We start from the raw sequence: 23,341 nt of genomic DNA on the forward strand, positions 1-23,341 counted from the left end.
TCAAGCCTGTAATCCTAGCACTTTGAGAGGCTGAGATGGGAGGATCACGAGGTCAGGAGATTGAGACCATCCTGGCTAACATGGTGAAACCCCATCTCTACTAAAAATACAAAAAACTAGCCAGGCAAGGTGGCGGGTGCCTGTAGTCCCAGCTACGCGGGAGGCTGAGGCAGGAGAATGGCGTAAACCCAGGAGGCGGAGCTTGCAGTGAGCTGAGATCCAGCCACTGCACTCCAGCCTGGGCGACAGAGTAAGACTCCGTCTCAAAAAAAAAAAAAAAATTAGCTGGGCATGGTGGCACCTGCCTGTAGTCCCAGCTTCTTGGGAGCCTGAGGCAGGAGAATCACTTGAACCCGGGAGGCAGAGGTTGCAGTGAGCCGCGATTATGCCACTGCACTCTAGCCTTGTGACAGAGCCAGACTCTGTCTCCAAAAAAAAAAACAATTTTAAAAAAAGTATATATATATATATGCACGCACACACACACACACACAAAGGGGCTGGGCACGGTGGCTTGCGCCTGTAATCCCAGCACTTTGGGAGCCAGGTGGATCACAAGGTCAAGAGATCAAGACCATCCTGGCCAACATGGTGAAACCCTGTCTCTACTAAAAATACAAAAATTAGTTGGGCGTGGTGGCTTATGCCTGTAGTCCCAGCTGCTCGGGAGGCTGAGGCAGGAGAATCACTTGAACCCAGGAGGTGGAGATTGCAGTGAGCTGAGATCGTGCCACTTCACTCCAACTTGGTGACAGAGCAAGACTCTGTCTCAAAAACAAGTAAAAATAAGAAATAACACAGAGGCCGTGAATCACTGTTTCAGAACTGGTATAGTACCTACATTTAAAAATATAAAATTGATATGAATATGCCTTTTATTTAATGTTTGGTACGAAAGTAACTATTAAGAAAGTAGCTTCAGGCTGGGCACAATGGATCACACCTGTAATCCTAGCGCTTTGAGGGGCCAAAGCGGGTGGATTGCCAGAGCTCAGGAGTTTCAAATCAGCCTGGGCAACATGGCAAGACCCCATCTCTACTAAAAATACAAAAAAAAGTTAGCTGGAAGTGGTGATGCATGCCTATAATTCCAGCTACTTGGGAGGCTGAGGCATGAGAATCACTTGAACCCTTGAGGCAGAGGTTGCAGTAAGCTGAGACGGCACCGCTTTTTTTCCACTTAAAAAAAGAAAAGAAAAGAAAAAGAAAATAGCTTCATATTTATATTAACTGTATAAGTGGAGAAAACTAAGCTATTTGTTCTTTGAAATGATTACAAAACAGCCTTATTTAAAAATAGAACTATCCTCCTGCCCCTTGCCTGGTTATAATAAATATTGTGTCTTATGAAGAAAAAAAAGTCAGACAGGCCATCATATGGTGGTGGTTTTGTTGTTATTGTTGTTATATAGCCACACTCAGCCACTCAGGAACAAACTAAGAGAGAGGAAGCATTTAACCAGTATTTTACCTGTCAAGAAAGACAGAAGGAAAGAGGAGCAAGAGAGTTCAGGATATGAAAGGAGTGATTATAATGCTGCACTGAAGACTTCAAGGGCAGTAAGGACAGGACAAGGGCAGGCAGTCTTGCTGAATGCCAGGGGTTCAGTCTAGGTCCACCCGCTCACTGAACAGAAAGCCAATCACTGAGACAACAAGTATTACCAGAAAAGAAAGGCTTTTATTGTGAGTGATGTCAGCCAGGAAACAAGTCTCAAATCCGTCTCTCCAACCATGAAAGTTAGGAGTTTATATAGCAGGGAAGAAATATAACTACGTGCAGGGAAACAGGAGTTAGGGAGAGGTAAGGAAAAAGAGTTGGTCAGCAGGCAGCAGCGGTCAGATGAGAGGTCCAGCATCTCATTGTCCAGATGCGGTGATCTGGAAAGTTTCAGCCAGCCCCACACACACACTATCTGGGAGACCTGATGATCAGTTTCCTGAGAAAGAAATTCAGAGAAGACAAATGTAAGTTTCTTGAGCTTTAAGACCAGGAAGGTCAATTTCTGTATTTCTTAAGACAACAAAACAAAACAAAACAAAACTGTAAACATCAGTTCCATGGAAAATTTGGGCTGATTCCAGAAGGACAGTGGGAAAAGATAATGCAGAGCCCCCACAGTGTCCTCAAGAGATAAGCCCAACAGAACGGCTCTGTCCAGTCAAGGAAACTCTAGGGAAAGTTCAGAGTCTCTAGACCTTGCAGAATTTGCTACAAAGCAGCCATATTTAGGCAGGAATCTGTGCCAAATGCCTAGCATGGCCACCACACTGTCCATCAGAGGTATCCCCGGATAGAGCACAGGTACCATATTCCAGGAGGTTGGGACGTTGGCTGCAACAGCTGGAGAAGGTAGGTGTTTTGTTTTGTTTTGTTTTTGTTTTTGTTTTCTCTCTATTTCAGTTTGCAAACCATACTGGGTACAGCAAAGTTGACTGGAAGCAAGTAGAGAAGGATGTGAAGACAGCCAAGGAACTGCTGAAAAGCCCTAAGAACAACCAGATACCTGTTGATGGCAAAGCAAAACCGGAGGTGGGATCATCTGTGAGGAAGAATGTTCCAGTGACTGGAGGATTTGGGAAGCTTTCTGCTTGGCATGGTGTCCTAAAGAGAACTCCTTCACTTCCATTCTGCCTGGTCTGTTTGGGTTTTTGTTTTTGTTTTGAGTTCTCCTTTTCTATCTCTCGTCACATTGTGTCAGTTGACTTTTCTAACCAGCAGCCTCTATACTGCATCATCGGATACTGAATCTCTCCTCCTCCTCTTCTCCTGTGCCTTCCTCCTGCAGTGGCAAACCTGAATGGTTTTCTGTAGGGATCTGTTGGTCCAAGTTAACTGATGAGGTCCTAACATGAACGTGATGAGGAGGGCAGAGCTGGAATGTTTTGCCCCTCCCTGACAACACTCCTCACCTGGTGACTTTGTAGGTTAGCCAGAACATTTCTTATCCCCCTATATAAGACACTTATCAGAACACATTGCAGCTGGGTGCAGTGGCTCATGCCCATTATCTCAACACTTTGGGAGGCTAAGATGGGCAGATCACTTGAAGCCAGGAGTTCAAGACCAGCCTGGCCAACATGGAGAAACCCAACCTCTACTAAAAAATTAAAATAAAATTCAAAAAATTAGCCGAGCATGGTGGCACATGCCTGTAATCCCAGCTACTTGGAAGGCTGAAGAATGAGAACCCTTTGAATTCAGGAGGTGGAGTGTATTAGTCTCTTCTCATACTGCTATTAAAGACATACCTGAGACTAGATAACTTATTAAAAAAAAAAAAAAGTTTAACAAACTCACCGTTTCACATGTCTGGGGAAGCCTCACAATCATGGCAGAAGGCAGAGAAAGAGTAAATATTTGTCTTACATGGCGGCAGCCAAGAGAGCTTGTGCAGGGGAACTCCCATTTATAAAACCATCAGATCTCATGAGACTTATTCATTCTCACAAGAACAGTACAGGAAAGACCTGCCCCCATGATTCAATTACCTCCCACCTGGTCCCTCCCACAACACATGGGGATTATGAAAGCTACAATTCAAGATGAGATATGGGTGGGGACACAGCCAAACCATATCATTCTGTCCCTGGCTCCTCCCAAATCTCGTGTCCTCACAATTCAAAACCAATCATGCCTTCCCAACAGTCCCCCAAAGTCTTAACTCATTTCAGCATTAACTCAAAAGTCCACAGTCCGAAGTTCCTTCCATCTATGAGCTTGTAAAATCAAAAGCAAGTTAGTTATTTCCAGACACAATGGGGGTACAGACATTGGGTAAATATACCTGTTCCAAATGGGAGAAATTGGCCAAAATGAAGGAGCTACAGGCCCCATGCAAGTCTGAAATCCAGTGGGGCAGTCAAATCTTAAAGCTCTAAAATGATCTCCATTGGCTCCATGTCTCACATCCAGAGCACACTGATGCAAGAGGTTGGTCCCTATGGCCTTGGATGGCTCTGCCCCTGTGGCTTTGCAGGGTACAGTTCCCCTCCTGGCTGCTTTCATGGGCTGGTGTTGAGTGTCTGCAGCTTTTCCAGGCTCATAGTGTAAGCTGTTGGTGGATCTACCATTCTGGGATATGGAGGATGGTGGCCCTCTTCTCACTGCCATTAGGCAGTGCCCCAGTGGGGGCTCTGTGTGGGGGCTCTAACCTCACTTCTCCCTTCCACACTGCACTAGCAGAGATTCTCCATGAGGGCTCTGCCCCTGCAGCAGACCTCTGCCTGGACATCCAGGTATTTCCATACATCCTCTGAAATCTAGGCGGAGGTTCCCAAACATCAGTTCTCGACTTTTGTGCCACCAGCAGACTCAACACCATGTGGAAGCTCCCAAGTCTTGGGATTTGCACCCTCTGAAGCCACAGCCTGAGCTGCACCTTGAACCCTTTTAGCCATGGCTGGAGTGGCTGGGACACAGGACACCAAGTCCCTAGGCTGCACACAACATGGGGACCCTGGGCCTGGCCGAGGAAACCATGTTTTCCTCCTAGGCCTCTGTGCCTATGACGGGAGGAGCTCCCGCAGAGGTCTCTGACATGCCCTGGAGATATTTTCCCCATTGTCTTGTTGATTAACATTTGACTCCTTGTTACTTATGCAAATTTCTGAAGCAGGCTTGAATATCTCCCCAGAAAATGGGTTTTTCTATTCTTTTTTTTTTTTTTTTTTTGAGACGGAGTTTCACTCTTTTTGCCCATGCTGGAGTGCAATGGCACCATCTTGGCTCACTGCAACCTCCACCTCCTGGGTTCAAGCGATTCTCCTGCCTCAGTCATCTGAGTAGCAGGGATTATAGGCATGTGACATCACGCCTGGCTAATTTTGTATTTTTAGCAGAGATAGGGTTTCTCCATGTTGGTCAGGCTGGTCTCAAACTCCTGACCTCAGGTGATCCGTCCTCCTCTCCCTCCCAAAGTGCTGGGATTACAGGTGTGAGCCACCATGCCCAGCTGGGATTTTCTATTCTATTGCATCATCAGGCTGCAAATTTTCCAAACTTCTATGCAATACTTCCTCTTGAATGCTTTGCTGCTTAGAAACTTCTTCCACCAGATGCCCCGAATCATCTCTCTTAAGTTCAAAGTTCCACGTATCTCTAGGGCAGGGACAAAAGCTGTCAGTCTCTTTGCTAAGGCACAGTAAGAGTCACTTTTGCTCCAGTTCCCAACAAGCTCCTCATCTCCATCTGAGACCACATCAGCCTGGACTTCATTGTCCATATAACTATCAAGATTTTGGTCAAAGATACTCAGTAAGTCTCTAAGAAGTTCCAAACTTTCCCACATTTTCCTATCTTCTTCTGAGTCCTCCAAACTGTTCCAACCTCTGCCTGTTACCCAGTTCCAAAGTTGCTTCCACATTATCAGCTATCTTTACAGCAGCACCCCACTCTACCAGTACCAATTTACTGTATTAGTCTGTTCTCACACTGCTAATAAAGACATACCTGAAACTAACCTATAAAGAAAAAGAGGTTTAATGGACTCACAGTTTCACATGGCTGGGGAAGCCTCACAATCATGGCAGAAGGCAAAGAAGGAGCTAAGATACGTCTTATATGGCGGCAGGCAAGAGGGTTTGTGTGGGGGAACTCGGCATTTATAAAACCATCAGATCTCCTGAGATTTATTCACCATCACGAGAACAGCACAGGAAAGACCTGCCCCCATGTTTCAATTACTTCCCACTGGGTTCCTCCTACCACATGTGGGGATTATGGGAGCTACAATTCAACATGAGATTTGGGTTGAGATACGGCCAAACCATATCATGGAGGTTGCAGTGAGCTGAGATCGTGCCACTGCACTCTAGCCTGGGTAACGGAGCGAGACTCTGTCTCCAAAGGAAAAAAAAATAAAAAACATTGTAAGATGACTCACCATGGGGGACAAGTAGATCCTCAAAGGTTGGCCCAAACTGCTGCTTTGGAAAAGAAACAGTAAGTGCATAGATACTTTGTTATGACGTGCTGCATGGAAAAGAACTAAACGCATTTGGCTTTAAGTATGAAATATTTTTGGTATCTTAGTGTCTACTTTCTTTTACAGTTGGTTTTAGATTACAGAAAGAGAGCTATTTATACCTGTTATTATTATCCTGACAAAAATGACAGCATAAGCACTATAATTGAAAAATCTGAATATAGAATGAATTTATGTTAAAAGTATCTGTTGCGCTGAAGGCATTGTATTTAGTGGGAAGGGCTTTGGGGAACCAACTGGTAGAAATATATCATGAACGGTTCATTTTAGCAAAGCATTAAGATATTGTCCACAGAATGTTTTCCACCATACAGGTTATGCATTCAGTGGCTGTTTCAAAGGGTTTATTTATGGAAAAGCAAGCGACTTTAGGTGGGAAGGGAAGAAGTTCTTGAGTTCTTATTTCATAGAAAAGGAGCCATAGCTCGTTGTACTGATTCTACCATTTCTTTATTCAGTTAGTATGAAGTATAACCCTTTGGCCAGAATTTTTGGCTGGGCACAGTGGCTCACGCCTGTAATCCCAGCACTTTGGGAGACCGAGGTGGGTGGATCACGAGGTCAGGAGTTCAAGACCAGCCAGCCCAATATGGTGAAACCCCATCTCTACTGCAAACACAAAAATTACCCAGGCGTGGTGGCAGGCGCCTATAGTCCCAGCTACTCGGGAGGCTGAAGCGGAAGAATCACTTGAACCTGGGAGGCGGAGGTTGCAGTGAGCCGTGATGGTGCCACTGCACTCCAGCCTGGGCGACAGAGCGAGACTCCATCTCAAAAAAAAAAAAAAAAAGAATTTTTGAGAAGTATTATCCCAGGCATTCAGAACTGAGAAAGATCACACATAAGAAATACATTATTATCGTCATCAAATGTTAAAAAAAAAGTGTTGGGATCAATGGATTGGATAGCAGTGTCCCACGCCCCACCATTTACTCATCTTTTCTCCTCTGAGTTGAAACTCCTCTTTGGTGAGCTACTGGATTCCTATATGCACTTGCATGTAGGAGACGGCTACTGTTTGGCTTTCCCTCCCCGACATCCCACCCCCAACACCGTCTCCACGTTTCCGTGAACTCTCCCCTCCTTCGCATGCGGTCACCACAGCAGCCATGGCATGACCTTTGGCTGCAATTAATCATGCCAGTATTAGTCAGCTGATCCAACAGAGCCAATCAGTGTCTTCCCCATTACTTTGGGGGGAACAGACAGAAAGAGAGAGAGAGAGAAAGAGAGAGAGAGAGGAGATACTATTAGGTAATCACCTCAGATGGTCAGTTTTCTGTTGAAGGCGCCTACTCCATATCTTTTCCTCTTCATCACTCTGCATTTCTGAATTTAATCCTATACTTTGTGCTCAACTTTTGTGTGCTCTGAAAGTCAGCTTTATCCTAAGCAAATCTGTATCTACTTTAAAAGACTGAAAATAGAAAAAAAAAATCTTTGCCAAATTCTTCAGAGACTGCTGTATTTACATATGGTTTAAAATCAAATGTCATAAGAACTTCTTGATTAAACTATTTCCCATTATTACATTTTTTATCTCTTCTACAGCCTCATTTTTGAAAAGACTTCCTCTTTGAAATACTGCATCTATGTTCTTGTGTATTTGTTTCACCTTTCCACACTCAATTCAGGTGTATTAAACTAAATCTAACACTTTAATTTTAAAAAAGAGGTGGGGGGAGTAGGGAAAATCCACAAGCTATGAAACTAAAGAATTTGACATTTTGGGTTGGATGAAAAAATTAAAAAGCAAAAAAAAAAAATTCAGGAGTGTTGTAAAGATTTGAACTGAGACCGGGCGCGGTGGTTCACACCCAGCACTTTGGGAGGCCGAGGTGGGCGGATCACAAGGTCAAGAGATGGAGACCATCCTGGCCAACATGGCGAAATCCAGTCTCTACTAAAAATACAAAAAGTAGCCAGGCATGGTGGTGCACGCCTGTAGTCCCAGCTACTCAGGAAGCTGAGGCAGGAGAATCGCTTGAACCCAGGAGGCAGAGGTTGCAGGGAGCCGAGATCACAGCACTGCACTCCAGCCTGGTGATTGAGACTCAGTCTCACCAAAAAAAAAAAAAAAAAAAAAAAAAAAAAAAAATTGAACTGAAGAGCAGAGAAGCCAGTTCACTATAAGAGGAAAAAGTGAGGCAGAGCCTCTGAACCTCTGAAAGAGGTAGAGGTCACACACAGAGAGAACTTCCCAGGTCCCTGAAAAAGCACCCATCCCCATTTTGACACAAGGCCCAGTTGCAACCCCACCCAGAGACTCCTGAGATGTTCTGCTGTCTTTCTGATAAACCCCCTTCTTTTTTAAACTATTTTATTTCAATAGCTTTTGGGGTACAAGTGGCTTTTGGTTCCATGGATGAATTGAATAGTGTTGAAGTCTGAGATTTCAGTGCACCTGTCACCTGGGTAGTGTACATTGTACCCAATATGTAGTTTTTAATTCCACACCCCCGCTTTTATCCACCACCCCACTCAGCCCTTCTGAGTCTCCAAAGTCCATCATATCACTGTGTATGCCTTTGCATATTCATAGCTCAGCTCCCACTTACGAGTGAGAACATACGGTGTTTGGTTTTCCATTGCTGAGTTACTTCTCTTAGAATAATGGCCTCCAGCGCCATCCAAGTTGCTGCAAAATACATTATGTTGTTCCTTTTTATGGCTGGGTAGTATTCCATGGTGTATATATATATACCACATTTCTTTCCTTCTTTCTTTTTTTTTTTTTTTTTTGAGACAGAGTCTTGTTCTGTCGCCCAGGCTGGAGTGTAGTGCTGCGACATCAGCTCACTGCAATGTCCGCCTCCCAAGTTCAAGTGATCCTCCTGCTTCAGTCTCCCAAGTAGCTGGAACTATAGGTGCATACTACCACACCCAGCAAATTTTTGTATTTTTAGTAGAGAGGAGGTTTCGCCATGTTGGCCAGGCTGGTCTTGAACTCCTGACCTCGAGTGATCCACCCACCTCAGCCTCCAAAGAAAGTGCTGGGATTAGAGGCGTGAGCCACCGCGCCCGAACACCACATTTGCTTTATCTACTTATTGGTTGATGGGCATGTAAGTTGGTTCCGTATCTTTGCAAATGTGAATCAGCCCACAATAAACATATGCATGCGTGTGTCTTTTTCTTTTTTCTTTTCTTTTTTTCTTTTTTTTTTTTTTTTGGAGATAGAGTTTCACTCTTTTGCCCAGGCTAGAGTGCAACGGTGCGATCTCAGCCCACTGCAACCTCCACCTCCTGGGTTCAAGCAATTCTCCTGTCTCAGCCTCCCAAGTAGCTGGGATTACAGGCATGCGCCACCACACCTGGCCAATTTTGTATTTTTAGTAGAGACGGGGTTTCTCCATGTTGGCCAGGCCGGTCTTGAACTCCCGACCTCAGGTGATCCACCCGCCTCAGCCTCCCAAATTGCTGGGATTACAGGCGTGAGCCACCGCGCCCAGGCCATGTGTCTTTTTCGTATGACTTCCTTCTTTACTTAAGCTAGTTCTCACTGAATTTCTGTCACTTACAGCCAAGACAGCCTCAACTAATTCCCTGGATCCGTTTCTGAGGTACATTCCATGTCATTGACTCCTCTGCCCATCCCTATGCCTGTGCCAAGTGTGTTTTAATTATGTAGATCTATTGTGGGGAAAAGAAAGAGAAATCAGATTGTTACTGTGTCTATGTAGAAAAAGGAAGGCATAAGAAACTCCATTTTGATCTGTACTAAGAAAAATTGTTCTGCTTCGAGATGCTGTTAATCTGTAACTCTCGTCTCAACCCTGTGCTCACAAAAACATGTGCTGTATTGACTCAAGATTTAAGGGATTTAGGGCTGTGCAGGATGTGCTTTGTTAAAAATGTGTTTGCAGGCAGTATGCTTTGTGAAAGTCATCGCCATTCTCCATTCTCGATTAACCAGAGACACGGTGCACTGCAGAAGGCCGCAGGGACCCCTGCCCAAGAAAGCCTGGGTATTGTCCAGGTTTCCCCCCACGGAGACAACCTGAGATAGGGCCTCATGGGAAGGGAAAGACCTTACAGGTCCCCAGGCTGACACCCATAAAGGGTCTGTGCTGAGGAGGATTAGTGAAAGAGGAAGGCCTCTCTGGGGTTGAGATAAGAGGAAAGCATCTGTCTCCTGCACGTCCCTGGGAATGGAATGACTCGGTGTAAAACCGAGCATACATTCTATTCTGAGAGAGGAGAAAACCGCCTTATGGCTGGAGGCGAGACATCGTGGCGGCAGTACTGCTCTGTTACTCTTTACTGCGCTGAGATGTTTATGTAAAGTTAAACATAAAGGTAGCCTACGTGCATGCACATTCAGGCACAGCACCTTTCCTTAAACTTATTTATGACAGAGAGTCTTTTGTTCACATGTTTTCCTGCTGACTCTTTCCCTACCATCACCCTATAGTCACATTGCATTCCCTTCGCAGAGATAGTAAAGATAGTGATCAGTAAATACCGAGGGAGGCCGGGTGCAGTGGCTCATGCGTGTAATCCCAGCAATTTGGGAGGCCGAGGTGGGCGGATCATGAGGTCAGGAGAACAAGATCACTCTGGCTAACATGGTGAAACCCCATCTCTACTAAAAATACAAAAATTTAGCCAGGCATGGTGGCGGGCGCCTGTAGTCCCAGCTACTCGGGAGGTTGAGGCAGGAGAATGGCGTGAACCTGGGAGGCGGAGCTTGCAGTGAGCCGAGATTGCACCACTGCACTCCAGCCTGGGTGACAGAGCGAGACTCTGTCTCAAAAATAAACAAATAGGCCAGGCGCGGTGGCTTAAGCCTGTAATCCCAGCACTTTGGGAGGCCGAGACGGGCGGATCACGAGGTCAGGAGATCGAAACCATCCTGGCTAACACGGTGAAACCCCGTCTCTATTAAGAAATACAAAAAACTAGCCGGGCGTGGTGGCGGGCGCCTGTAGTCCCAGCTACTCGGGAGGCTGAGGCAGGAGAATGGCGTGAACCCGGGAGGCGGAGCTTGCAGTGAGCTGAGATCCGGCCACTGAACTCCAGCCTGGGAGACAGAGCGAGACTCCGTCTCAAAAAAAAATAAATAAATAAAAATAAAAATAAACAAATAAAAAATAAATAAATAATGACTGAGGGAACTCAGAGACCAGCGCTGGTGCAGGTCTTCACTTGCTGAGCACTGGTCCCCTGGGACCACTTTTCTTGCTCTACACTTTGTCTCTGTATCTCATTTCTTTTCTCCGCCTCTCGTCTCCACCTTGCGAGAAATACCCACAGGTGTGGAGGGGCAGGCCCCCCTTCAACCTGTGATTATTTTAGTATCTGATAGGACAAGTCCCCTTATTATTGTTCGTTTACGTTTTTTCTGCTGGCTACTCTTACATGTTTAGTCTTCTAGATGAATTTAGGCTCATTTTGTCCGATTCCAAAAAGACATTGCCCAAGAATTTTCATCTGCATAACCTTGAAGTTATAGCTCAATCTAGGGAAACTTGACATCATAGCAATATGGAGACACCGTAGTCAAGAATAAGTTGACGGTGTGAAGTATTTTTATGGCCTTCATTAGAGTTTTACGGTTGTTCTCATCCACATCTTGCACATTCCTTCAGTTCATTCTTGAGTGTTTTGTGGTTTGGTTGCTATTGTGCATTCCCAGATTCTTACTGGAGATTGAGTGTGGGGTCTTGTAGTAGGCACCTGTGGTGTCCCATGTTGCACCCCCTTGACCTGCTGATTTCAGCCACAACAGAAGTAGACAGTTCCATGAGAACTCAACCAGGTTCTTGCGCTGAAAACAATCCCCCTCAACCATGAGCCACACTTTCTGCCCCACTGCTTTCTCTAGCACCAACAGAAGCTTGCTCAGCCAACACGAGTACAGCTCAGACCTGCTGTGGAGTTCATGCCCATGGGGAATGGAAGCTGGTGGGTAAATCCTCCAGCCACCCCTCCTTCAGATCAACCATTCTGTATGCTTGGAGATGCTGGTGAGCCCCATCACCCAAAAAGTGCAGCAGCCTTGATAATGCACCTCTATTGGGCTTGCCTCCTTCCCCACCTCACTCCCTCCTCTTTTTCACTCCTGCTTTCTGGGATCAGCTCCCAAGAAAACTATCTCCCTCAAGTCCTTCTCTCAGGCTCTGCTTTTGGGAGACACCCGAACTCAGGCAGACCTCCTATGGGATTCTGGCTCATAGTGAGGCAGTTGAGTTTTATAGGAGAATCACTCGAACCAGTTGGTTTCCCCACTGCCAAGAACTATCACACCCACTCTACACAGCTGTTGAGCAGAGCTAGGACCAGTCTGGCCTGGAGTAGACACACACACACACACACACACACACACACACAGGTCCTGCTGTAACCCTGCATTCTTCAGCCTTGGGTGTGGACCCTCTCTGTAATACCTCTGAGAAGCTTGTAACTTCTTCACAGTTCTGCAGTGTCCCCCTACCTGCCTCACCCCAAATTCAGACTCCTCCCTTTATACCCCAAGCACAGGTAACTTGAAGCAATAAAGGAGATTCGGGCTGGGCCCGGTGGTTCGCGCCTGTAATTCCAGCACTTTGGGAGGCCGAGGCGGACGGATCGTCTGAGGTCAGGAGTTCGAGACCAGCCTGGCCAACATGGTGAAACCCCGTCTCTACTAAAAATACAAAAAAATTAGCCAGGCATAGTGGTGGGCACCTGTAATCCCAGCTACTCAGGAGGCTGAGGCAGGAGAATGGAGTGAACCCGGGAGGCAGAGGTTGCAGTGAGCCGAGATCGCGCCACTGCACTCCAGCCTGGGCGACAGAGCAAGACTCCATCTCAAAAAAAAAAAAAAAAAGATCTTACACGTGACCTCCCAAGTATTTCTATAAATTTGCACCATACACTCAAGACTCAATGTTCTGGGAGAGAATGCCAGGTGGATGATACCCATGGCACATGCCACCCCCCTCCCATACACCAGGGGGCGGGGAGAGATGAAGAATATGAATCTGTGGCTACTGGCGCCCCCTGAAGTATGCACATTATAAGGGGCTGTCTAAAATACAAATGATGAATGTTTACTATAATATTCTTTGCCCATTTCTCTGATGGGTTGTTGATGTTTTTTTCTTGTAATTGTGTATGGGTTCTTTATAGTCTGGATATTAATTAATTGTTATAAATATTGCAAATATTTCATCTGAGTCTATTGCTTTTTTCTTTTTTTCTTTTTTCTTTTTTTTTTGTGACAGGGTCTCACTCTGTTGCTTAGGCTCGAGTGCAGTGGTGCAATCATGGTTCACTGCAGCCTTGACATTTCTTGGCTCAGGTGATCCTCCCACCTCAGCCTCCAGAGTAGCTGGGACTACAAGCACACGCCACCACGCCCAACTAATTTTTGTATTTCTTGCAGAGACAGGGTTGTTGCCCGGGCTGGTCTCGAACTCCTAAGCTCAAGTGATCTGCCTGCCTCAGCCTCCCAAAGTACTGGAATTACAGGCGTGAGCCACTGCACCTGGCCCCTCTTTTTTTTTTCTTACCATTTTTTTTGTTGTTGAAGAAAGCATAAGTTGGCTGTAAAAGCTTCCGCCTTCTGGATCTGACGGCATGCATGCCTGTGCGGCTGTTCCCCTCCCACTGCATTTCCAATAAGCTGGTAGGTAGTGCTAATCAGATTCTGTTCAAGGTTCTGTGACAACATTGCCCAGGCGTTACTGTGGCATCCCTACTGCATCACAATAGTAAGTACACAGTGTCTGCAAATGTACAAAACCTGACCTCCTCCTTCCTGATCTTTTTATCTTGATTTTCTTCTCAGGATCGACCTTCAGAACTACTGTGACAATGCGTTCCTTCTCTTCATCCTGTGTTTAGTGGAAATGTTTATCATCTCTCTCCATTAAGGGTGATGGCAGGCGTGGGGGGTTGAGATACACCTATGGGTTGCTCCTGCTGGGCAGAGGTGAGGTATGACTTGCTCCCATCCTCAGTTCCAGGTGCGCTCTCGGCATCCGTATGCTCAAGGCCTTTCCTCATTTTCATGTTTCCTCTTCATCCTCGTTGCACCCTCGAATTCCCCTCCCTTCCTTAAGAACCCACTTGAGGCTGGGCACAGTGACTCATGCCTGTAATCTCAGCACATTAGGAGGCCAAGGTGGGAGGATCACCTGAGGCCAGGAGTTCGAGACCAGCCTGGACATCATGGCAAAACCTCATCCCTACTAAAAATACAAAATTAGCCGGGCGTGGTGGCGGGTGTCTGTAAACCCAGCTACTCAGGAGCCTGAGGCAGCAGAATCACTTGAACCCAGGAGGCAGAGGTTGCAGTGAGCCAAGATCACGCCATTGCACTCCAGCCTAGGCAATAAGAGTAAAACTCTGTCTCGAAAAAAAAAAAAAAAATCCATTTGAATAGGTTTGATGTATGTCCTTGAAAATAGCTGGATCCTGGAAAATTATGAAGTGGAGTTATGTACATAGGCTTTTGACTTTAATCAATGTTGTGTTCTAGACTGCATTCTGTTTTCTACTTCTCATTTAATGCTGGTATTAGGTCTATTAATGTTATTGTGTGTATATCTAGTCACTGGTTTGTTTGTTGTTTTTTTTTTTTGAGACGGAGTCTCACTCAATCTGTCACCCATCCTGGAGTACTCTGCCTCGGCCTCCCAAGTAGCTGGGACTATAGGCTCCTGCCACCACACCCAGCTGACTTTTTGTATTTTTAGTAGAGACAGGGTTTCCTCATGTTGGTCAGGCTGGTCTCGAACTCCCGACCTCAGGTGATCCACCCGCCTCGGCCTCCCAAAGTGCTGGGATTAGAGGTGAGAGCCACCGGGCCCAGCCCTAGTCACCGTCCTAAATGCTAGATAGTAGCCCATCAGACATGTTTCCCACATTCTGCTCTCAGTAGGCTCCCAGGTTGCCTCCAGCTCCTTGTTACCCAAACAGCACTGCAGTGAATGTTTTCACAGTGTCCCATAATGCCATAATGGACCTGTCAGAGAATCTCACTGGTGTATATATTTGGAAGATTTTCGGGGATCATCCTGGAGTGCAATGGCGCAATCTTAGCTCACTGCAACCTCTGCCTCCTGAGTTCAAGCAATTCTCCTGCCTCAGCCTCCCAAGTGGCAGGGATTATAGGTGCCCACCACCAAGTTCAGCTAATTTTTTTTTTTTTTTTTTGTATTTTTAGTAGAGACGGGGTTTCACTGTGTTGACCAGGCTGGTCTCGAACTCTTGACCTGAAGTGATCCACCCACCTCGGCCTCCCAAAGTGCTGGGATTACAGGCATGAGCCACTGTGCCTGGCCAATAATATGCATTTTTTTTTTTTTGAGACAGAGTCTCCCTCTGTTGCCTAGGCTGGAGTGCAGTGGCACAATCTCAGCTCACTGCAACCTCCGCCTCCCGGGTTCAAGCGATTCTACTGCCTCAGCCTCCTGAATAACTGGGATTACAGGTGCCCACCACCACACTCAGCTAATTTTGGTATTTTTAGTAGAGACAGGATTTCACCATGTTGGTCAGGCTGGTCTCGAACTCCTGACCTCGTGATCCGCCCGCCTCGGCCTCCCAAAGTGCTGGGATTACAGGCGTGAGCCACCACACCCAGCCTGAAAATATGCACTCTTAATTCCACTAAATATCTTGCAGAACGTCTATTCCAATGTGTCCTCCCATCAGCAGCTTCTCCCACAACCTTGACAGCACTTGACTTCCTCCTAATGTTTGTCAATTGGATGGGTGTAAAGAGATGGCTCGCGCGTGTTTGATTTCTCTGGTTAGTCACTAGCGATTGTAAGCGTGTCTTCATATATGCATTAGAACCCCAGGCTTCCTCACCTGTGAACTGCTTGTTTATACGTGGTGCTACTTTTCCAGTAGGGTTCCTGTGGACTTCTTCGTCTCAGGCTCCTTCTGTGTTGAATGTCTTCCATTTGTCCTTCCAGATCCACTCTCTATCCTTCTCCAGGTTGTTCTGTGGCCTGGGAGGCTGAGCGGTATGACTGCATCAAATTGCTCCCTTGCCATCTGGCTTCCAGCCCTCCAGGAAGAGAGGGAAGTGAGGATATTAACTCCCTGGCCCCTCCCTGCAGAGTGGCTGTGGGCTAGCTGACCCCTGCAACTGAGTATCACAGCTGCTGTTGGGAGGTCCTCTCCCTGCGGTCCTGGAGGTGGTAACAGCTCCCCACTCTGGGATGCCTGGGTTCTTGCACCATTTCTTGTGGCTTCCCTAAGCCTGTTCACACCTTTGCAGCTAGTCCCTATATTATGAAATCTTGCGCTTACCCATTTTTGGGTGTGCCATCTGTTGCTTGCTGGGAGCCTACCTGATACACTGCTGTTGAACTGAAATTTATAATTTTCATGCAATTTCACAAATTTTTTTTTGGCTTTTTGGAACGTGCCTTGGAGGCCTTATTTAACAAGCTCTTCAGCCGGGCGCGATGGCTCACACCTGTAATCTCAGCACTTTGGGAGGCCGGGGTGGGTGGATCATGAGGTCAGGAGAAGGAGACCAGCCTGGCCAACATGGCGAAACCCTGTCTCTATTAAAATACAAAAAATTAGCCTGGCATGGTGGCTCACACCTGTATTCCCAGCCACTTGATAGGCTAAGAAAGGGAATCGCTTGAACCCGGGAGGCGGAGGTTGCAGTGAGCCGAGATTGCGCCACTGCACTCCAGCCTGAAGACAGAGCAAGACTCCATCTCAAAAAAAAAAAAAAAAAGAAGAAGAAGAAGAAGCCCTTCTATACTGGTAGTATAGATTTTTCTTTCTTTCTTTGTTCCTACTAGTTCTGTAATTTTACATTATATGTTTAGGTCTTCAATCTATCCAGCATCCACCTTTGTCTGTGACGTTAGGTATGAATCCAGTGTTACTTATCTTCATAGAGAGCCAGTTTTCCCAATAATGTCTTTCTTCTACCAATTCGAGATGTTACCTTTATTGTATATTAAGTTTCCATGTATGCACAGTTCTGTCTCTAAGCTCTTTATTCTATAACATTGGTTTATCTGTCTGTTCTTGTATTGTTACTGTGCTATTTTTATTACTATGGCTTTGTAATCTATTTTAATGTCTAATAAGGCTAGTTCCCCCTTCCTCCAATTTCTCCTTTCTTCCCCATTTTGACTTTTATCTTGCCACATATACTTTTTTTAAAGTTGTTGCATTGTTTTTAAAAACCCAGTTGAGGCCGGGCGCAGTGGCTCACTCCTATAATCCCAGCACTTTGGGAGCTTGAGGCAGGTGGATCACCTGAGGTCAGGAGTTCAAGACCAGTCTGGCCAACATGATGAAACCCCATCTCTACTAAAAATACAAAAATTAGCCGGGCGTGGTGGCACCTGTACCCGCAGCTACTCGAGAGACTGAGACAGGGGAATTGCTTGAACCTGGGAGGCAGAGGTTGCAGTGAGCTGAGATTCTGCCATTGCACTCCAGCCTGGGTGACAGAAGAAGACCCTATCTCAAAAAAAAAAAAAAAATCTATTGAAAATTTTATTTTTATTGTATTGAATGTATATGTTAATTTGGAAATAATTTAAGTTTTTTCTTGTATGTTCTTCATGTGTTATTGTGGTGACAGCAGGTTAATACACGTGCCGAAGCCTCTCATTAGGTCGAATTTTTTGTTTGTTGATGGTGCTGATTTTCTGTATGGATGAGCATATTGTTTTATCTCTTCCTTTCCAATTCTTGCAACTTTTAATGTCTTTTTCTGTCTTGCACAGTTTGGCTAGCATGCCCAGGATGATTCTGAACAGCAATAACAGCAGTATAACGGAGGCTTCTAATTACCCCTAATATCAATTATCTCCTTCTTGCTACACCAGGGGTCCAGAAACATCTCCTATAAAGGGCCAGATAGCAAATATTTTAGGCTTACCAAGTCATACAGTCTTTATCATAACTACTCAATTCTGCTGTTGCTGCACAAAAGCAGTCATAAATGACGTATAAACAAACAAGCATGGCTGTGTTCCAATAAAACTCTATTTACAGGCCAGGATCCGTGGCTCATGCCTGTAACCCAGCACTTTGGAGGCAAAGGCGGGTAGATCACTTGAGCACAGGAGTTCAAGACCAGCAAGAGAAACATGGTGAAACTTTGTCTCTACAAAGAATACAAAAATTAGCAGGGTATGGTGACTTGTACCTCTAATCCCAGCTACTTGGGAGGCTGAGGCAAGAGGATCACTTGAGCCTGGAAGACAGAAGCTGCAGTGAGTCAAGATCATGCCACTGCACTCCAACCTGGGTGACAGAGCCAGACCCTGTCGCCAAAAAAAAAAAAAAAGCTGGCCAGGTGCAGTGGCTCACACCTGTAATCCCAACACTTCGGGAGGCTGAGATGGGAAGATCACCTGAGGCCAGGAGTTCGAGAACAGTCTGGCCAACATGGTAAAACCCCGTCTCTACAAAAAAAAATACAAAAAATTTGCTGGGCATAGTGGCGCACGACTGTAATCCCAGCTACTTAGGAGGCTGAGGCATGAGAACTGCTTGAACCTGGGAGGTAGAGGTTACAGTGAGCTGAGATTTTGCCATTGCACTCCACGGAATGTGTCATGACAGGAGGGGCAAACTTCTTGAAACACGTGATGGAAGCCATAGGTTGAAACGATGGAGCAACAAGGTGGAAACAGCTAGAGTCCAGAAAGATTTCGTCATAAATCAGAGCTGAACTTTTGCTGAGTGTTTTTTCTGCATTGTGTAATTGTTTTCTTTTGTACACCTTTAATCTGTTTTTCTGTACTCTCTAAATCTACTATATTAACATTAACAGATTTTTCTTATGTTAAACCATCTTTGAATTATTGGCATATATACTACTTGAACATGTTATCTTTTTTATTTTTTTATTTTTGTTTGTTTGTTTGTTTTTTGAAATGAGTCTGGCTCTGTCGCCCAGGCTGGAGAGCAGTGGCACGATCTTGGCTCACTGCAAGCTCCGCCGCCGGGGTCACACAATTCTCCTGCCTCAGCCTCCCAAGTAGCTGGGATTACAGGTGCCCACCACCGTGCTCAATTAATTTTTTTTTTGTTGTTGTATTTTTAGTAGAGAGTTGGTTTCACCGTGTTAGCCAGGATGGTCTCCATCTCCTGACCTCATGATCTGCCTGCCTCAGCCTCCCAAAGTGCTGGGATTACAGGTGTGAGCCACCACGCCTGGCCATGTTCTCTTTTTTAATGCTGCATTTGATTTGATAGGCTAATATCTGATAAAATAATTTTAGGCCGGACGTGGTGGCTCGTGCCTGTAATCCCAACACTTGAAGGTGGATCCAAGCAGGCGGATCACTTGAGGCCAGGAGTTTGAGACCAGCTTGGCCAACATGGCAAAACCCCATCTCTACTAAAAACACAAAAATTGGCTGGGCACAGTGGCTCACGCCTGTAATCCCAGCACTTTGGGAGGCCGAGGCGGGTGGATCACAAGGTCAGGAGTTCAAGACCAGTGTAGGGAGACTCCCTGAAACTATTGCTACAGAATAAAGATGAAATGCTCCTGATTACTGTAAATACAAAATTGCATGCAGAATTGTGTAAAGACAATGCCAGATTGGGCTGCCAGAATGAGCCAACAGCGCGTGATGTGCTTCCCCCTGCAGAGATCTATGAATGGACGTGCAGTCAGGGAGGTTTCACATCACCAAGATTCCTATCCCAGAAAAGCAGATGTTCATAGCTCTGGGAATGGAATGCGACCCTTGTGTAGAGCCTATAAATGGACGCATGAGGGGCGCCTGTTCATATTCATAAGATAGGGTTATAAACGCCCTTATCTTGCCACAGCTCTTCTAGGTCTCTAGCATTAAGGCATACTCCTGAGAATTTTTGGTCTAACCGGTTGTCTAGCTTCAGGTCCTGTTTCTATTGATTGTTTGCAACCAGCTTTTGCTGCATCTGTTACTGCTGATTAATATCTTGCTCATCATAGGTTAGGGATAGACTGTGTTTCTGTTTTAAGGCTCTGTTAGAAATTGCTGACGCACACACTATATTGTAAGTTGTTTTCTCTGTATACTGTACTTCTGCATACAGATGTTATGTTAAAGAATTACTTCATCCCCATGTGACCATCTCACCTCATAATCAAACGACCCTAAATCCCTCACTAACCTACCCCTGCCCTCACTAAACTTAATAACAAATACTGGTATATCCAGTGCATTTGCAGCATCACAGGACCAGAAGGCAGTGACTCCCTGGACCCAGCTTTCACTATCTTGTGTGTGTCTCGACCTGCCAATCCATTTGGGAACAATGAAAGAGTTCCGTTGCATTGTGGGTTGCTGGCCAGATCCTGCAATAGACCAGCCTGGCCAACATAGTGAAACCCTGTCTCTATTAAAAATACAAAAAATTAGCCAGGCGTGGTGGTGGGCGCCTGTAATCCTAGCTACTTGGGAGGCTGAGGCAGGAGAATAGCTTGAACCCAGGAGGCAAAGGTTGCAGCAAGTGGAGATTGCACCACTGCACATCAACCCGGGTGACAGTGTGAGACTTCATCTCAAAAAATAATAATAATGATAATTGGCCGGGCATGATGGTGTGCCCCTGTAATCCCAGCTACTCGGATGTCTGAGGCACAAGAATTGCTTGAACCTGGGAGGCAGAAGTTGCAGTGAGCTGAGATCACACCACTGCACTCCAACCTGGGCAGCAGAGCAAGACTCTGTCTCAATTAAAAAAAAAAATAGAGGCCGGGCGCGGTGGCTCAAGCCTGTAATCCCAGCACTTTGGGAGGCCGAGGCGGGCGGATCACAAGGTCAGGAGATTGAGACCACAGTGAAACCCCGTCTCTACTAAAAATACAAAAAATTAGCCGGGCGCGGTGGCGGGCGCCTGTAGTCCCAGCTACTCAGGAGGCTGAGGCAGGAGAATGGCGGGAACCCGGGAGGCGGAGCTTGCAGTGAGCCGAGATCGCGCCACTGCACTCTAGCCTGGGCAACAGCGTGAGACTCCGTCTCAAAAAAAAAAAAAATAGAATTTTACATTCCTGGTCATTATAATGAAAAGCCTCCACTTGGAAATTGTTAGAGCTTGATTAATGGCCCAGTATTTGCTAAATTTTTTGAGAATGTCTGAGTATACTTGAAAAGAACAGGTATTCCACTGGGTATGGGGGCTTATGGCTATAATTCCAGCTGTTTGGGAGACTAAAGCAGGAGAATCGCTTGAGCCCAGGAGTTTGAGACTTGCCTGGGCCACATAGCAAGACCCCTATCTCAAAAAAAAAAAGGGGGGGGTATTTTGTATTTGACAAGTACAGTGTACTAAATGTGTCCATTAGATCATAATAGTTCAATCTGGGATTCAAAACATCTTTGTCCTTATTGTTTTGTCTGCTTGATCTATCAATTACTGAGAGAGATATTTTATAATCTATTATGAATGTAAACTTGTCTGTTTTCTTATACCCCTAAAATTTTTGTTTCACATATTTTTGTGGCTATGTTATTCAGTGCATGCATATTTAATACTGGTGTATCTTCCTGTTGAATCGAACTTTTTATCATTAGGAAGTGATCCTCTTTTTTTTTTTTGAGACAGAGTCTCGTTTTGTCGCCCAGGCTGGAGTGCAGTGGCGCAATCTCGGCTCACTGCAAGCTCCACCTCCCGGATTCACGCCATTCTCCTGCCTCTGCCTCCGAGTAGCTGGGACTACAGGCACCCGCCACCTCGCCCGGCTAGTTTTTTGTATTTTTTTTAGTAGAGACAGGGTTTCACCGTGTTAGCCAGGATGGTCTCGATCTCCTGACCTTGTGATCCACCCGCCTCGGCCTCCCAAAGTGCTGGGATTACAGGCGTGAGCCACCGCGCCCGGCCAATCCTCTTTATTTCTAATAATACTTTTTGTCATAAAGTGTACTTCATGGCTGGGTGCGGTGGCTCACGCCTATAATCCCAGCACTCAGGGAGGCCGAGGCGGCTGGATCATGAGATCAAGAGTTCAAGACCAGCCTGACCAAGATGGTGAAACCTCGTCTCTACTAAAAATACAAAAATTAGCCAGGCGTGGTGGCAGGCGCCTGTAGTCCCAGCTACTCGGCAGGCTGAGGCAGATAATTGCTTGAACCCGGGAGGCAGAGGTTGCAGTGAGCCGAGATCATGCCTGGGCAACAGAGTGAGAGTCCATCTCAAAAAAATAATAATAATGAATAAAAATAAAATAAAATAAAGTGTGCTTCGTATGATAGTCATTTGGTTGGAATTTGACCAATGTGTCTTTCATCATTTTGCTTCCAGCCTGTTTCAGATGTGGTTCTTGGGCATATAGTTGGATTTTATTTTTTATTCTGTCTGGAAAGTTTTTTTGTCTTTTAACAAGATAACTTGGTATTTTGCATTTAATAAAATCAGCAACATACGTGGATTCATAACCAACCTTTTGTGTTTTTTCTTATCTACCTCTTCTGAGTTTTTTTCTCCTTTATTCTGTTCCTTTAGTTTAATATTTTTTCTTCGTTTTTCCTGCTTATAAGTTTGAAAGTTATAACCCGGCTTCTAAGAGATTTGCCTAAAAATTACAATAATGGCAGGAAAAACACTGTATTTGCTTTACTGTTTTAAATTGGGAAGTGTTATGTAATTATATCCCCTATGTCTCTACTTATGTAATCTTTCTCCTTTCTAAAGTTATGTCTGTGTCTCCTTTTTTTCTCCTTCATATTTATTTTATTTGCCTTTTTTTTTTTTTTTGAGACAGAATCTTGCTCTGTTGCCCAGGCTGGAGTGCAGTGGCACAATCTTGGCTCACTGCAACCTCCACCTTCCTAGTTCAAGCAATTCTCCTGCCTCAGCCTCCTGAGTAGCTGGGATTACAGGCGCCCACCACCACACCCAGCTAATTTTTTTTGTATTTTTAGTAGAGATGGAGTTTCACCACGTTGGTCAGACTGGTCATGAACTCCTGACCTCAGGCAATCCGCCCATCTCGGCCTCTCAAAGTGCTGGGATTACAAGTGTGAGCCACCACGCCTGGTCTTATTTGCCTTTTTTAAGCATCAAATTTTACTTTTATTGACCATATGTACATTTTTATTTTCTAGTTTATTATTTCTGCTTATACTTTTGTAAGTTCTTTTCTTCTACTTTAGGGGATTTATCTTATTCTGTTTCAAGTTTCCTGAGTTGAAACAGCATATTTCAAGTCAGCCTTTCTTGCTTTTAATAAAAGTGTTTATCTTTGAGACCAGCCTGACCAAAATGGTAAAAATCCCGTCTCTACTAAAAATATAAAAACTTAGTCGGGCGTAGTGGCAGGTGCCTGTAATTCCAGCTACTTGGGAGGCTGAGGCAGAAGAATCCCTTCAACTCGGAAGGCAGACATTGCAGTGAGACGAGGTCGCGCCATTGCACTCCAGCCTGGGCACAAG

General features: G+C 45.4%; 2 long non-coding RNA genes across 2 annotated transcripts; one reads left to right on the forward strand and one right to left on the reverse strand.

The window, feature by feature from the left end:
- Window positions 1-1,661: 1,661 nt before the first annotated feature.
- On the reverse strand, window positions 1,662-5,580 carry LOC107127697 (uncharacterized). Its single transcript, XR_006693140.2, has 2 exons — window positions 5,495-5,580; window positions 1,662-1,940 (listed from the first exon to the last, which is right to left on the reverse strand). It is a non-coding gene; the product is annotated as an uncharacterized lncRNA (long non-coding RNA).
- A 128-nt stretch (window positions 5,581-5,708) lies between these two features.
- LOC135967924 (uncharacterized) lies at window positions 5,709-21,581 on the forward strand. Its single transcript, XR_010582248.2, has 2 exons — window positions 5,709-5,944; window positions 13,762-21,581. It is a non-coding gene; the product is annotated as an uncharacterized lncRNA (long non-coding RNA).
- The last annotated feature ends 1,760 nt before the right edge of the window (window positions 21,582-23,341 follow it).

The sequence above is a fragment of the Macaca fascicularis genome, chromosome 16 (assembly GCF_037993035.2).
Source record: "Macaca fascicularis isolate 582-1 chromosome 16, T2T-MFA8v1.1".
In the NCBI taxonomy this organism is placed as follows: Eukaryota; Metazoa; Chordata; class Mammalia; order Primates; family Cercopithecidae; genus Macaca; species Macaca fascicularis.